The sequence below is a fragment of the Giraffa tippelskirchi genome, chromosome 3 (genome assembly GCF_054371585.1).
Source record: "Giraffa tippelskirchi isolate mGirTip1 chromosome 3, T2T-mGirTip1v1.2.pri, whole genome shotgun sequence".
Lineage (NCBI taxonomy): Eukaryota > Metazoa > Chordata > Mammalia > Artiodactyla > Giraffidae > Giraffa > Giraffa tippelskirchi.
In genome coordinates this window covers 123,187,222-123,202,410 of record NC_137277.1, presented here as the reverse complement: position 1 = coordinate 123,202,410, position 15,189 = coordinate 123,187,222, and the positions used below count along the sequence as shown (strand labels likewise).

Genomic DNA, 15,189 nt, shown 5'->3' with positions numbered 1-15,189 from the left:
TCTGGCAACACAACATTTCGCTCCTCCTCTAGCTGGAGGGTACAGAGTTTAATAGCAAAGAGTGGAGGTTCTGACGTGAGACTTTCCAAGTTCTACCATTTAACCTGCTGCTTGATCTTGGTCAAGCTACCGAACTTCTTTTAGCCTCTATTTCCTCATCTGTCAAGTGGGAGCAATGTTTCCTACCTGAAGATGAAATAAGATAATGAATGCACAGAGCATAAAAAAATTGACCCATTAATGCTGGCTTAAATGATGGGGGAAAAAAAGCACACCCTGGATGTCTTTTGCTGATAGAACAGGATAGACATTTTTGGGTTTTCTCAAACATAAAAACAGGAATGATTCAGTAATGACAAAAGAAGAGAGTTCATCTGCTGTATTTAAAATGGATAATCAACAAATACCTACTGTATAGCATAGGGAACTCTGTTCAATCTTATGTGGCAGCCTGGATGGTAGGGGAGTATGGTGGAGTGGGGGGGAATGGATACATATATATGAATTGCTGAGTCCCTTCACTGTCCACCTGAAACTATCATTACATTGTTAACTGGCTATATTCCAAAATAAAATTAAAAGCAAAAAAATAGTGTTCATGGCAGGATGAAGCAATTCTTTTAAAAAATAAATGAGAGGAGAAAAGGAAGGATGAGATCAACCAAGACACCATGCACAGGAGAGGTGAGAGCAAGTTGGGAATGAGGTCATGGGGAAAGTCAGAGGACACCCAGCCAGGGGAATGAGGTGGGAGCTAGGAGGATGACTATTGGGCTTGGGATGCACCAGCTGGCGACCCAGACACTCACAGGAGGGAAAAATACAGAAAATGAAAGCAAACCTGAGGAAATGATGATAGAGATCAAGGGTCAAAATACCAAATGAAAATGAAGAGAAACAGAAAAGAAACCAATACAAGAATAACTGCAGTCAGCGCTACATCATTCCTGTCCCAATCTGAGGTCACCATCACTTAGCAGCCTTCTCAGCCCTCCTCCCGAACTACAAAATAAAACCATTTTTCATTGCCCATGCTTTAATTACCATGTTCTGGACTAATAGCAGGACCCAAAGTGGCACCTACTTAGAATCCTAACCAGCCTATAGACAGACACCTTTTCCCAAACCTAAGGGTCAGAAATAAGTGGGTAAACAGGCTGCGTGGAGTTCACTCCAACGGCTTCTTATCAACATATTAGTTGTATGTTTTATTCTCTGAAAAACACAGATGGGAAGGTACTTCAGCAGCGATCCAGTGGTTATGACTCCACCTTCCAATGCAGGGGGTGTGGGTTCGATCCCTGGTGAGGGAATTAAGATCTCACATGCTATAGCATGAGGCCAAAAAGTAAAATCACAAAATCAAAAACACAGGAAGAAGCGATCAATGTGGGCTGGGGTGAAACACACAAGAACAAAGGAAAAGTAATAAGCAGGCTGGGGCTCTTGGTACAGACTTGAGCTAAAGAGAATCCTGGACCTACAAAACAAGCAGATGATCCACCCCAGGTGCCATACATCCTCATAAGGATCCTGGGGGGAAACATACACTCAAGGTGGCAGATGGTGGGGCAGGGGTGGTGTGTGAGTGTGTGTGTGTGTGTGTGTGTGTGTGTGTGTGTGTAGAGAGATTACAGGTAGGTGTGGGGGGGGGCGGGGGGGGCGGGTATGCAGAGATCACAGGCAAAAAGCACCCAGGGACACAGCAGCAGAAATGAAGAAGGCTATAGTAGGTGGAGTGTCTGGCACTAGTCACCACAGTCCTGGCAGGGTGATCAGGGTGGAGGGGACCACAGACAAGAGGGGCATCGTGCAGGAATGAGATGGCTTCCTGCAGGGCCCTTTAGTGACCAGACACCAGGGAAGGACCAGGGATTCCAGGGCTTGGGGGATCAAAGCTCCCAAAGCAACTGGCCCAAGGCCCAGCTATCCCCCAGGACAGACGACTATGGACCCACTGTGCCCAGCACTTGAAGTAACCACTTCTCCCTGCTAGCAAACGGGACCGTGAGAGGTACCATTTCAGGAAAAGAGCCTAAAAGTCAGGCCTCCACTCAAGTGACTAGCACACATGCTCTCCCTGCTTCACCCTTTCAGATAAATTTAATCTCCAACTTGGTTTTCCAGCCCTCACACTTTACACCCCACTGAGGAATTTTTTGGAACGGTAGCCCAGGGACTGCTCCTCAGGGTCAATTTTATCAGAATCTCTAGGGGTGAATACAGGCATCTGTATTTGCTTTTTAAATTGCTTCTCAGAAACAGAAGTAGACCCACAGACATAGAGAACAAATTTATGGATACCAAAGGGAAAGAGTGGGGGACGGATAAACTAGGAGATTTGAGATTAACATACACACACTACTATCTTTCGTGGACAGAGGAGCCTGGTGGGCTACAGTCCAGGGGATTGTGTTGAGTTGGACACGACTGATCATCCATGCTATACTATATATAAAATAGATAAACAGAAAGGTTCTAGTGTACAGCACAGGGAACTCTACTCAATATCTTGCAATAACCTATAAGGGAAAAGAATCTGAAAAAGAATGTACGTATATGTGTATATGAAGTGAAGTGTTAGTCGCTCAGTTGTGTCCAACTCTTTGCGACCCCCATGGACTGTAGTCCACCAGGCTTCTCTAGAGTCCATGGGATTCTCCAGGCAAGAATACTGGAGTGGATTGTCATTCCCTTCTCCAATATGCATGTATATACGTATATACGAAAAAGTGAAAGTGTTAGTCACTCAGTCATGTTCGACTCTTTGCAACTGCATGGACTGTAGCCAGCTGGCTCCTCTGTCCATGGAATTCTCCAGGCAAGAATACTGGAATGGGTAGACATTGCCTTCTCCAGGGGATCTTCCTGACCCAGGGATCGAACCCAGGTCTCCCACATTGCGGGTGGATTCTTTACCGTCTGAGCCACCAGGGAAGATACACACACACGTAAAACAGAATCCCTGCGCTGAAACTAACACAACACTGTAAACCAACTATACTTTAGTAGAAAAATAAAATAAAGCTCCCCAGGCAAGTCCCTGAATAATCTCTCAGGGCTGAGTCCCAGGCCTAGTTCAAGGGAAGGCCCTGTCCTTAGTGAGCTTCCACTGTAGGGGAAAATCCATCCTTCTTTGAACAGAAGGGAGCAGTCACCACCCCCGAGCTGCTGAGGAAGGAAGGGTCTAATGTTCCCTGAGAAACCTGCGGCGCACCCATTACTTGATCAGTCTTCTCTCACTGAGGTATGAGAGAGTCCAAGTGAGAGGCACCACTTGGGTGCTAAACCTTCTGTAGAGCATTTACTACAACATCTTCAAGAAGCCTCCATCTCCAAATTCCTCAGAGGGGACAGGAACAAATGTCTGAGCTGCTTCCTGACAGGGACCAGTGATGCTGCAGGACTCTATCTTTCTCCCAGTCAACACAGGCACACCTTGATAATGCACAAAAAGTGGATTTGGGTTTTGCTGGATTCTGTTAAGGAGAGAGGTATAAAAGATGCAATGGTCTCCTTACATAATATCTTACTTATATATCTTTAATCAAAACTACCTAGAAGTCCCTTAAGGGTGAGAACCATATTTCCATATCTCAGTATCTACAGCAGCACCTGGCAGGTGCCCCTGCATGCATCTGTAGAGTATATGTAATCATTAACTGATTGGAGCCACAAATGGGGTCCACCCAGGAAGGTTTGACTCTCCCTGAAATGAAGTGTTAGTTGCTCAGTCATGTCCAACTCTTTGTGGCCCCATGGACTGTAGCTTGCCAGGCTCCACTGTCCATGGAATTTTCCAGGCAAGAATACTGGAGTGGGTTGCCATTTCCTTTTACAGGGGATCTTCCCAACCCAGGGATCAAACCTAGGTATCCTGCATTGAAGGCAGATTCTTTACCGGCTGAGCCACCTCCCTATATTAACTGATTACCTAACCACTGACTGATTTGTAAGTTTCCCCCCTTGAGTTTAAAGGGGCATCAACCACTTACCACTGGGGATGGGAAGAGGAAAGAGACTCCTAACACTTGAGCCAAAATGCCTATGGAATAGCCCATACTGTAAAACAACTCTGAAATGTAATGAAAAAAAATCCAAAGAAATTGATGATTTGTTTATTCATGTTGAATTTTACAGATCTGTCATCATATTTGCCTCACAAATATACCTACAAATAAGCTCCAAATGTTTTAAAAACCTATTTTCATCTTCTTTTAAATGTGTTGCAAATTCAGAAGCCAGTCATCCTTTCGTCAACACTGCTGGAAGCCTGTGTGTCAGAGCTCCCCCATAGCTGAAAGCAGCTATTATTAGCTGAGCGTGTGATGCTATTTCTTTTAACATGTTATTAATAATATATTGTGTTTACACAGCAGCTTTCTCCTCAGGCGCTCAGAGTTCTGCACATCAGCTCCTAAATGCCCTGGTGGCCACTGACCAGACCTAGGTTTTTGTTTTTCTGTTATTTCATGGACTGGAGGGGTCAGGGGTGGGGAGAGGTTTGTTTCATAAACACAAGGAGTCAAAATGGGATTGTGGAGGATTGGCAGGCTTCCCCAAGGTCACCCCAGGAATCTGAAGTCCACCCAGAAATAGAAGCCAGGTCTCCTGACATCCTCCCAGTGGTCAGCCTCCCTGGCCACTCAAAGGCTCTGGACATTCACGTGACATCCTCACACCACCACTGCCCTGGGACTGCAGCGATCTCCCGGAAGCAGAGAAGATTTGGGTCAGGAGCAAATGCTGCAAATATGGCTGCTTCCGAATGGGCAAGTGTGGGCTGCTTCCTGGTTTGTGGGGAGGTTCTGCTCCATCAGAGCACCATGGCCTTCACCTGGAGAGGCTGGCCTGGTAGGGAAAGAGGGCAGTGTGCCCTCAGAGCCAGGTCACCGCAGCGAACACAGACTCCTTCTCCCTCCAGCCCAAACCCTACAGCAGGAAAACCCTGAGTCAGAAAGAAGCAAAGGATGGCTTTTACAATTTTCTGGATTGTTTCTTAGTCCACGTACTGACTTATTTAAGAGCTCTTCCATCCTCACTATACATTTGCCTTCCCTATTGTAGTTTTCCTTTTCCTAGATACAAATGCCCATACGTAAAACAGATAAGTAACAAGGATGTACTATATAACACAGTAACTAACATGATATTATAAATCAACTATATCAAATGAACTGCTGCCTGCCCTTCAACACAATCTCCCAATCCAGACTGAAGCTGTATTTAAATTCTCACAGGACTAGTGATTATAAAAGCATGGTCCGTGGACCAGCAGTCTCCACATCACCTGGGAACTTGTTAAAAATGAAAATGCCGGAGGTCAACCCAGATCTACTGAATCAGAAACTCTGCAGACGGGGATCCAGCAATCCGTATTTTAATAAGTCCTTCAGACATTCACTGCAGTTTGAGAAACACTGTAGTATTAATCTTATCAAAGATATATTTATTAATAATATCTGAAAGATTAGTAAAATCCAAAGAAATAGTTGAAGCCACTGGTATCTTTTTTTTGCTTCTCCTAAAACCTGCAAATTTCTTACTGTATTCAGCATTGTATATCTATCTATCACCTTGCAGTCAGCATTAATTTTTGCCTGTGAAATTGTACAGGAAACCAACTGACAGACACTCTCACATTCTAAATGAGAAAAGGTTGGAAGTTTGGTCCCTAGTCAACTGTAGGCTTAAAGGCCTGAGATCATATGAAAAAAGCCTGGGTCTTATCATATCAATTCTAAGTTATTTGCCAAAGAGAAACTTCTTCTAATCATCCCCTAATTTACAAAAGCCCTAAAACACAGTTGCTCTGGCACTTTACCAATTCAGTCCACAGCTTAAAGTGTAATGTTTTATCATTTTCCACCCCAGCCTCCAAAGCACTTGTAATCTGGGTCCATCTTCAATCAAACATGAAATAATAAAAAAGACAGTCAAGTGGCAAAGTACACGTGGTCCTTAGGGATGTACGATTTCTAATGCTGTCTCATTCTAGCTGGTCCTCTTTTACTCCATGCAGTCTGCCATTTTAAGTAAAACAACACACAAAATCAGCTAGGAGATAAGAGAAAATGCTTCCAGGAATGCCATGAGCCATTTCTCATTCTCTATAATGGCTTCACCAAACAGCCAACATTTGATTCAAGACTCCCTGCCTCCCTTCACGTCGTGGCCACCAACACCCACCTCCTCCTCCACTGCAGGAGTTTGCTCCCCTCCTCTTGCTGTTCTTCCTCATCTTACCTGCTTGACCCTCATAGGCTCTAGATCTCCATCTCCTCTCTCTACCTGTGTCCTCCTCTCTCTTCTCTCTTTAGCTTTAACCTCATCCATCTGCTGTTCTGTGAACAGGCTGTGGTGAGGGGGAGGGTGGCTTGGACCAGGGATGGCTACTCAGGCTAGAACTCTACAGGAACTGGTCAAACCCTGTCCATGATAAGATCACCCATCTCCTCAACATTGAATCACTAAGAACTTCTCCTTACTCAACAAATGAATAATACACAAGCTGATTAATCCTATCCAAGTGGAATCTCACTGACATAGAACTAACTTTCTTCTTGGCTTCAATTATCGGGACAAAAATCAGCATGGAAGATTTGCTATTTGTTATTGGTCTGCCACTGCAGACCAATAAAATTTTCTGTGATGAAGGAGATGTTCCATTCTGTTCTGTTCAAAAGGGTAGCCACTAGCCACATGTGGCCACAGGGACTTCAAATGTGGCTAATGCAATGGAAGAAATGAAATTTTAACTGCTTTTTAAATTAATTAAAATTTTAATTAAAAACAAATGACCTCATGTGGTTAATGACTACCACGTGTAGTAGTGGAACTACTAATGGTTGGGTTGAAAACACAGACATTCACCAAAAAAATCTGTTTAGTTTAAATATATATATATATATTTACAACTATATATATATATTTACAACTATATATATATATATATATATATATATATATATGAGAGAGAGAGACACGAACAATCAGGTATGTTGATGTGGGCCAGCAGTAGGTAGTAGTAGTGTTAGTCACTCAGTCATATCCGACTCTTTGTGATCCTATGACTATAGCCTGCTAAGCTCCTATGTCCGTGGAATGCTCCAGGCAAGAATACTCGAGTGGGTTGCCATTGCCTTCTCCAGGGGATCTTCCCAACTCAGGGATTGAATGTGAGTCTTCTGCATTGCAGGCAAATTCTTTACCATCTGAGTCATCAGGGAAGTCCAGCAGGTTCTACTCTAAAAAACCTTGTGAAGGGACATCATGCCTTTGGTACCTTTCTTCAATCAATGCTTCACCTCTCTCCTTCCAGTTAACCCCCAACTCCCAGGTTTACATGCCTCACTCTTGATCTCACCTAATCTCAAGCAATCCAAGTACATCTACTGCTCCACTGGAGTAACTGCATTCATTCACATTTCAAGGTGAATGGGAATGCCAAGGTAAGAAAACAAAACCTATCCCCAGCCTCCCAAAAGCACACAACTGGGATAGGAAACCTGAAAACCATTACTGGACAGTCGTTAGTAGTGAACATGAAAACTGATAATGGACAAAGAACACAATGAAGAAAGAAACCAAAGTGATGAAACACAACCTGGGGACAGAGTGGGAAGGAAGGATGACTCTGTGGTGTGACAGTTAACCTGGGTCTAGAGGACTAGACGTGAGTCATCAAGTCGAGAAGCTGAAAGGCTGTGGAGGGCACTCCAGGCAGAGGGAACTTCATAAGCAAAAATGTGAAGACCTACATTGTGTGGTCCTGCTTCCATGGAAATCCAAAGTGGAGATGTTCTTTCTGGAGCATCAGGCTAGGGGAACAGCCGTGCAAGAGCCACACGAAGAAGGGCCCTCTGTGTCCTGGAAGTCCCCTTTAGATGCCGGGCACAACACCACCCACAATATGCACAATGCTTTTTCTGCATCTATTGAGATGATCATGGGGTCTTTGTCTTCCCTTTTGTTTGTGTGGTATATCACATTGATTGATCTGCATGTGTTGAGCCAGCCTTATGAACTTGGGATGAATCCCACTTGGTCATGGTGTATGAGCTTTTTTATATTTCTGGATACAGTTTGCTAAGAAATTTGTTAAGAATTTTTGCATCTATATTCAAACATATTGGCCTGTAATTTTCTTTTTTGGCAGTATCTTTGTCTGATTTTGATATCAGGTTGATGGTGGCTTCAGGGAATCTCTTTAGGAGTGTTTCTTCCTCTTCACAATTTTTTGGAAGAATTTGACAACATAATATTTACAATGCATCTTAGACAGTACATAGACCAGTGTATTATATATAATGGTTATATACTTTAATATACATTAGAAAATCTGACTTTTACCCCATGCCTACAAGGATATTATTGCTGAAGGAAAAAATGTCAAATATGATTATATTTAAATAAATGTTAAGTAAGTAACGGCATAGGTGGTACGGCACAAATCATCAAGGTGGAACACACATGTCTAATGCTGAGGAAGCCTGGAGTGGTGACAGGAAGTTGTTAAACAGTTTTAAGCAAGGGAGGCACATGATGTGATCTGGGCTTTACAAAGATCTTCTGACTGCGGGGCGTTTGGCAGAGTTGAAGGGAAGGAAACTAGAGGCAAGGAAATCAGCTGGGAGACAAGGCTAGCAGTCAAGGAAACGAGTGATGACCCTTTACAGAGTAGCTGTGACAGCTGAGAGGGATCAATAGGAAAGACCCTGCAGAGGCAGCAGGGATGGACCCTGGTAACCAACAGGATAGCAGAGAAGGATGCCAGGAAAATCTGATCTTTCTTTCCAAAAGGAAAGAGGTAGTGGCACATCCCAAAGCAGGAGGAGTGAGACCAGAGGGGGAGCTGGTGGTGAGTCTAGTCTAGGACTCACAAAGCTCAAGGAGCAATGTCCAAACAGCCAGATACCTGTAGCTTAGTGGAAGCAGCATCACTTTCAAAGAAGCCTTGCTGCCCAGGGCCACTTTCCTGGGCCCCTAGGTCTCAGGTTGCTGTTTCCTGGGTAAAGAGAGATGCAAGGAGAGAAAGGAACTGGGAACGACCTTCCTAGTGATTGCCAGACCCCACCCAGTACCTCTACTTTCCATATATGCTGCAAGGGGGCTGTATGCTGAGACCTAAGAGCCTCATCAGTCTCCTTGAATCCACAATTACCAATTGCCGCCTTCAGTGTTCCGGCGCCAGGATTCACCACCAAAGAAGCACATGAATAACAGCCTGTTCTCATGCAGCTTACACAGGGAGGGACAGACAATAAGCATGTGAACAAATAAGAACATTCTACAGCCGTAAAGCAGTACAAAGAAGGAGAGTAACAGGCGTGTATTCTACACACAGTCATCACCCTTCTCTAAGGAGGGGTGTTTAACCACAGACCTGAGGGATGGGAAAGTGAGCTGAACGGCTACCCGGGGACAAGCACTCTAGACAGAGGGCATGAGTAGCAAAGGTGCCCATGCAGGCGAGACAGGAAGATATGAGCACAGCCATTCCGGAAATAAGGCCAAGAAACAGCCTTGGGCAAAACAGGCCTTGGCAACTAAAGAACAAACACCCAAGTCCCAGAGACAAAAGCCAGACTTGCAGGAATAAAATATTAAGTTTACCTGTGTTACACTCAAGAATATAATTAGTTGCCAGAAGAAAAGAAGTTCAACTATAGGAAAAAGTTTAATAAGACTGCCTTATTTATTTATGCATGCTGTGCAGCATGTGGGATCTTAGTTCCCTGACCAGGGACTGAACCCACTGCCCCCTACACTGGAAGCATGAAGTCTTAACCACTGAACTGCCAGGGAAGTCCCTCAACTCTAAATTTTAGACACATCTCCTCAGATGTTTTCTCGCAGAAAATTCTCCTGCACTCCTTTCCCTTCTCAGAAACGCCCCCTATTCCCGATATCCAGTTGGAGCCACCTGCTGCTGATCAAAAAAGGTGGACAATTTCTGGAAATTATCAGTGATCATGAGACAAACCCTCCATTTTGTTATAAAAGCAACTTGTCCTTCTACTTAGGGAGCTGGCACTATTTTTTTCTGCCTTCTCCCTTGTGCACAAGCTCCCTTTCTTAATAAGAAAGATTTGCTTATCTAAGAGTCTTGTGGAAGCAATATTCATTTCTATAGTGTTGCTACTTAAGGATCTGGAAAGGGCCCAGTAACAGAGGGAACCCACCATTTTCAATGAACAGTGATGGGGCCCTCCTGACTGGCATACATGGTCATACTAGGACTTGGCTTTTATTTTGAGTAGGATGGGAAACCAACAATGGATTGAACAGAGAAATGACTCACATTATTTTTCACAGGATCAATTTGGCTGCGCTGTTGAGAGCAGACCAAAGAGGGCCATTGGTGGAGGCAGGGAGGCCAAGGGAAGATAATGCTGCCAGAACAAGAACCAGTGTTTGTGCTCAGTTGCTAAGTCATACATATCCAACTCTTAGTGACTCCATGGGCTGCAGCCCACCAGGCTGCTCTGTCCATGGAATTCTCCAGGCAAGAATACTGGAGTGCATTGCCATTTCCTTCTCCAGGGGATCTTCCCAACCCAGGGATCGAACCTACATCTCCTGTGTCTCCTTCATTGCAGGTGGATTCTTTTACCCGCTAAGCGATCAGGGAAGCTCCCTTTCTCAAAATCCACCTGCCCCCAAATTTAATAGGAGTTATCACAAATCTTTAAGAGATAAGAAAGGAAGCTATAGGAAGAGGAAAACAAAAACCAAATGAGACCAGTTGGAGCCAAGATGGTGACATACCTGACCTCCAGCACAGTCTCATTATACCCTGATTTTATTACATTAGCATGACACACCTACTTGCATCATGATCAGAAATCAAGGACCAAAAGAGGAAAAGAGAGGGTGGCACCCATGCCATCAAAAGCGCTGCCCCTTCCCTGGTGAACTGGTACACATGCTTCCCCATCAACAACCTCACTCCTCCTCCCTTTGTCTATACTGTTTAAAATCAAACCCCATCTCACCAAGGGATGAGAAGCCAATTTGTGAACAAAGTTCCTGCCTCTCCATCGTCAGACCACTGAATAAAGCCTGCACTGCTTCAGTCTCAGCTTTGGTTTCGTTTTTGGTTACAGGAATCGGAACAGAAATAGAACCTTCGCCAAAGTCCTGGGTCCCAGCAGAGCCCACAAGACTTAATTCTGTAACAACAATGATCTTGGAAAGAGATGCTGCTAGAATAGGGCAGGAGATGTGGAGATGGGGAGAGAGGGCTGGTTTCTACCAGCTCTTGAGAGATCCAAGGCAAATGTACTGACAGTCACTGTTTTCAACCTAGGGAAGTACAAAGTGAATTGATGGGCTTTAAAGAGATTTAAAAAGGACTTTCAGGGTAATACTTATTTTTCAGGAGAATAAGAAATCTTACTACTTAAGAAAACTGGTTACCCAGAATGAACCATTAAAGTACATTTAATTCAAGTTTATATTTAAGATTATATTCAGTGTCAATTATCTGTACACCAATCTCAATTTTTTTTTTCTTAAACAAATTCTGAATATTAGAGCTTCCCTGGTAGCTCAGTGGTAAAAGAATCCACCTGCCAATGTAGGAGATGTGGGTTCAATCCCTGGATCAGGAAGATTCCCTGGAGAAGGAAACAGCAACCCACTCCAGTATTCTTGCCTGGAGAATCCCATGGACAGAGGAGCCTAGTGGGCTTCAGTCCATGGGGTCGCAAAGAGGCATATAAGACTTAGAGAGTAAACAACAACAAATACTGAATGTTTAACTGCTGGTCTATGCATGGAATATATGCAGGGAGATACCCACAAAGAGGGATGACAGTCTCTACAGAAAATATGTGGAGAACAGAAGCTTGCTTTTCTCTATATACCCTAGCATGCATGTTTCATATTTTGTAAACAATGTATGGGTACCACCTATTAAAATAAATACTACATCAATGTTGAGATTGAGGGAAACACTTTCTGAGGGTCAACCAGATGCAAAGAAATCTGTGATACACTAGATACAATGACAAATAAGACACAGTCCTTTTCCTCAAAGAGTAGAAAAAGGGGATATTTATTAATAAATCACAGGAATAGTCTTAGAGAAGCTGAGATTTAAGTTGACTGAAAGAACCAAAAGAAGTCAGCTTGATAGAAGAGTTTGTTTCAGGGAAACTATGTCCAGAGGCCTGTCAGAATCCATTCATTGAGCACATTTCCCTGCAAGCCACCTTTGTGTCAAGCACCATTTTAGGGAGAGGCCACACAGACATATGGGGTAAGAACCTTCCAGGCAGAGGGAGGAGCAAGGCTCTGAGGCAGAAGTCTCCTTGACTTGATGCAAGAACATCAAGGTGGCCAGAGGGTTGAAGATGAAGCACAAAAATGGTAGGTGAAGGCAGAGGCCAAGGGTCATGGCAACTCTTAAAGCCACTGTAAAGATTTAGATATTTACACAGACTGGAAGCCACTAGAGGCTCTGACTTGGAGAAGACATGATATCACATGTTTTAACAGGATTGCTGCTGCTTGGCAAAGGCAAAAACAGGGCTAATAGTTAGAAGGCAGTCGGAATACTCAGATGAAAGAGTGACCAATGATGGTATCTTGGGTCAGGACTCAAGCATTGAAGAAAGAGGTGAGTGTCTGGATATATTCTGATTTCAAGTTTTGGTCTGTTCAGGATCTATTCTGAAGGTACAGTTGACAGGTACCATGAACTAAACAAGACTCAAGAATGATTCAAGGTTTTTGATGTGAAGAAAGGGAGGGATGGAGTTACCATTTCCTGAGATGGGGAAGAGTGCAGGAGAAGAAGGGTTTGGGGGTGGGGCAGGGAGGTAGGGGTGATCAGGATTGGGGTTTTGGACTCACTGTTGGGGATGTCTGTTAGGTCCCCAAGTGGAGATGCTGAGAAGGCAGTTGGAGACAAGAGTTTAGTTTCAAAGAAAATCCAAGTCGGGACATATACCGGGAGTCATCACGCAGATTGTACTTAAAGCCTTGAAAGTGGATGAGATCATTTGTTCAATTACAAGTACCTCAGTAAGACTGGAATCAAGGTTCCATGAGGGATCCTGTCTGGGAAGCTGGGGAGAGAAAGGGATAAGAGCCAATGCTGAAGAACCTCACAGACCAATCAAAGTTGTATAAACTTGCTTATGAAAACCATACAGAGCCCCTAATGGCTTTGAAAATGTTGTAAGATGATTAGATTTGCATTTCAACAGCTGACTCAGTCAGTGGCCTCCATGAGCTACTGGAGTAGTTCTGCTGGCTCTGACTTGCATCCATTCCACTTTTAGGCCCCACTCTCCTCAAACATGGAGAAGGAAATGGCAACCCACTCCAGTATTCTTGCCTAGAGAATCCTGTGGACAGAGAAGCCTAGTGGGCTGCTGTCTATGGGGTCACACAGAGTTGGACATGACTGAAGCATGCCTGCATGCATTGGAGAAGGAAATGGCAACCCACTCCAGCATTCTTGCCTGGAGAATCCCAGGGACAGAGGAGCCGGGTGGGCTGCTGTCTATGGGGTCGCACAGAGTTGGATACGACTGAAGCGACACAGCAGCAGCAGCAGCAGCTCCTCAAAGAGAAGACTGACAGTCACTGCACCTGGCCTTGAACTGAGGCAATTAACCCAAGCCTTGTGCTAATCAGATATTCTTTCCTTGGTCTTTGAATCTAAGATGAATGAAACAAAGACTGAACACAGAGATGATTCACCCCACAGCAGGGGTGGTGGAAGGCTGAGGTCAGCGGGGACTCTAGACCAGAGAGGTTAACCAATATCCCTCAGGGTAGTCAGGTTTTCTTCATATGTGGCAGCTGACTTGCCCCAAAGCAAGCAATCCCCAAGAATCAGGCAGAAGACTCCAGCATCCTTCCAGAACATTCTGTTGACTATGAGTGAGTCACAGGCCTGCTGAGATGAAAGAGAGGGGATAGAGACATCATCTCTAATAGGGGAACAACAGGTCACACATTCAGTTAGCAAATCCTTTGTATCTTGAGACCCTCTCGTATAGGGGGGTCAAACAGTTCACATGGAGAGCTAGGTTCTGTATTACAGCAGACAAGGGGATGGAAAGAGATCAGAAGAAAACAAGGAAGCCAATTCCTAGTAGATAGACTGCATCATTGTTCATAGAAGTTTGATCTCAATTACACATTTATACTCTTGCCATGTGCTCCACAGCACCTCTGAGTAGGGGAAATGTGCATCCTGCCCACTTTCAGGCTTGGACATGTCACTTCCTTGGGCCAATGAAATGTGAGTGGAGATGATGTACAATACATACACCTCACCTGAGCAGAAGCTCTGCCTGGTTGGCCTCATTTCTGCCCTTTGCCAGAGGTACAGCAATCCTCAGAGAGGAGCCAATCCTTTGGACCAAGACTTGGAATGAGAACTAAGGTGGCAAAGGACCAACACCAAACCTCAGCTTAAATGGAAAATGACTGAGAAATGACTGTTTATAGTTTAAGTGATTGAGATGTGGGGGTAGTTTGTTATTGCAGCAAAACTTACAGTTATAAGGTTCTTGAAAGAGAAACCTCTTTTGGCAGTGGCAGCAAAAGGCTGTCTCCAAAAAGCAGCCCTGGAACTGAAGTGGGCCATTGGCTATTTGAGGGTCATTGTACAACACATATCTGATGACAGTTTGCTTATAGCAGAGAGTAAAGTGAAAAGAAAGTGTTAGTCACTCGGTCATGCCTGACTCTCTGTGACACCAAAGACTGTAACTCACCAGGCTCTTCTGTCCATGGGATTCTCCAGGCAAGAATACTGGAGTGGGTAGTCATTCCCTTCTCCAGGATACCTTCCTGACACAAGGATTGAACCCGGGTCTCCTGCATTTCAGGTGGATTCTTTACCATCTGAGCCACCAGAGAAGCCCTACAGCAGAGTGGAAGCAACTCAAATTTCAGTCCATCTTATAAAGCAGGCAATCCTGGTGTCACAGATATGCAAAGAAAACCATTTCTTAATGATTATTCTTATAGAATCAAAAAGGTATACAAGAATGGAAGCCTCCTAGAGTTCTGGAAGTCCCGCCTCTGCATTGCAGGCATTAGGCACCAACTCCACTCTTCTGTCTCTGCAGGAAATGAAAGGCTCTGAGCCTTCAAGAGACATGCTTGTCAGCATGACTTGGTTAATTGAATCTTCTCTTTCTTTTCATCCCTACAAAAATA

The 15,189-nt window shown here is 44.3% G+C and overlaps 1 protein-coding gene across 1 annotated transcript in view; it reads right to left on the bottom strand.

The window, feature by feature from the left end:
* Window positions 1-15,189, bottom strand: part of TMEM163 (transmembrane protein 163) — a 259,119-nt gene that overhangs the window by 47,668 nt on the left and 196,262 nt on the right. The window lies entirely within an intron of this gene.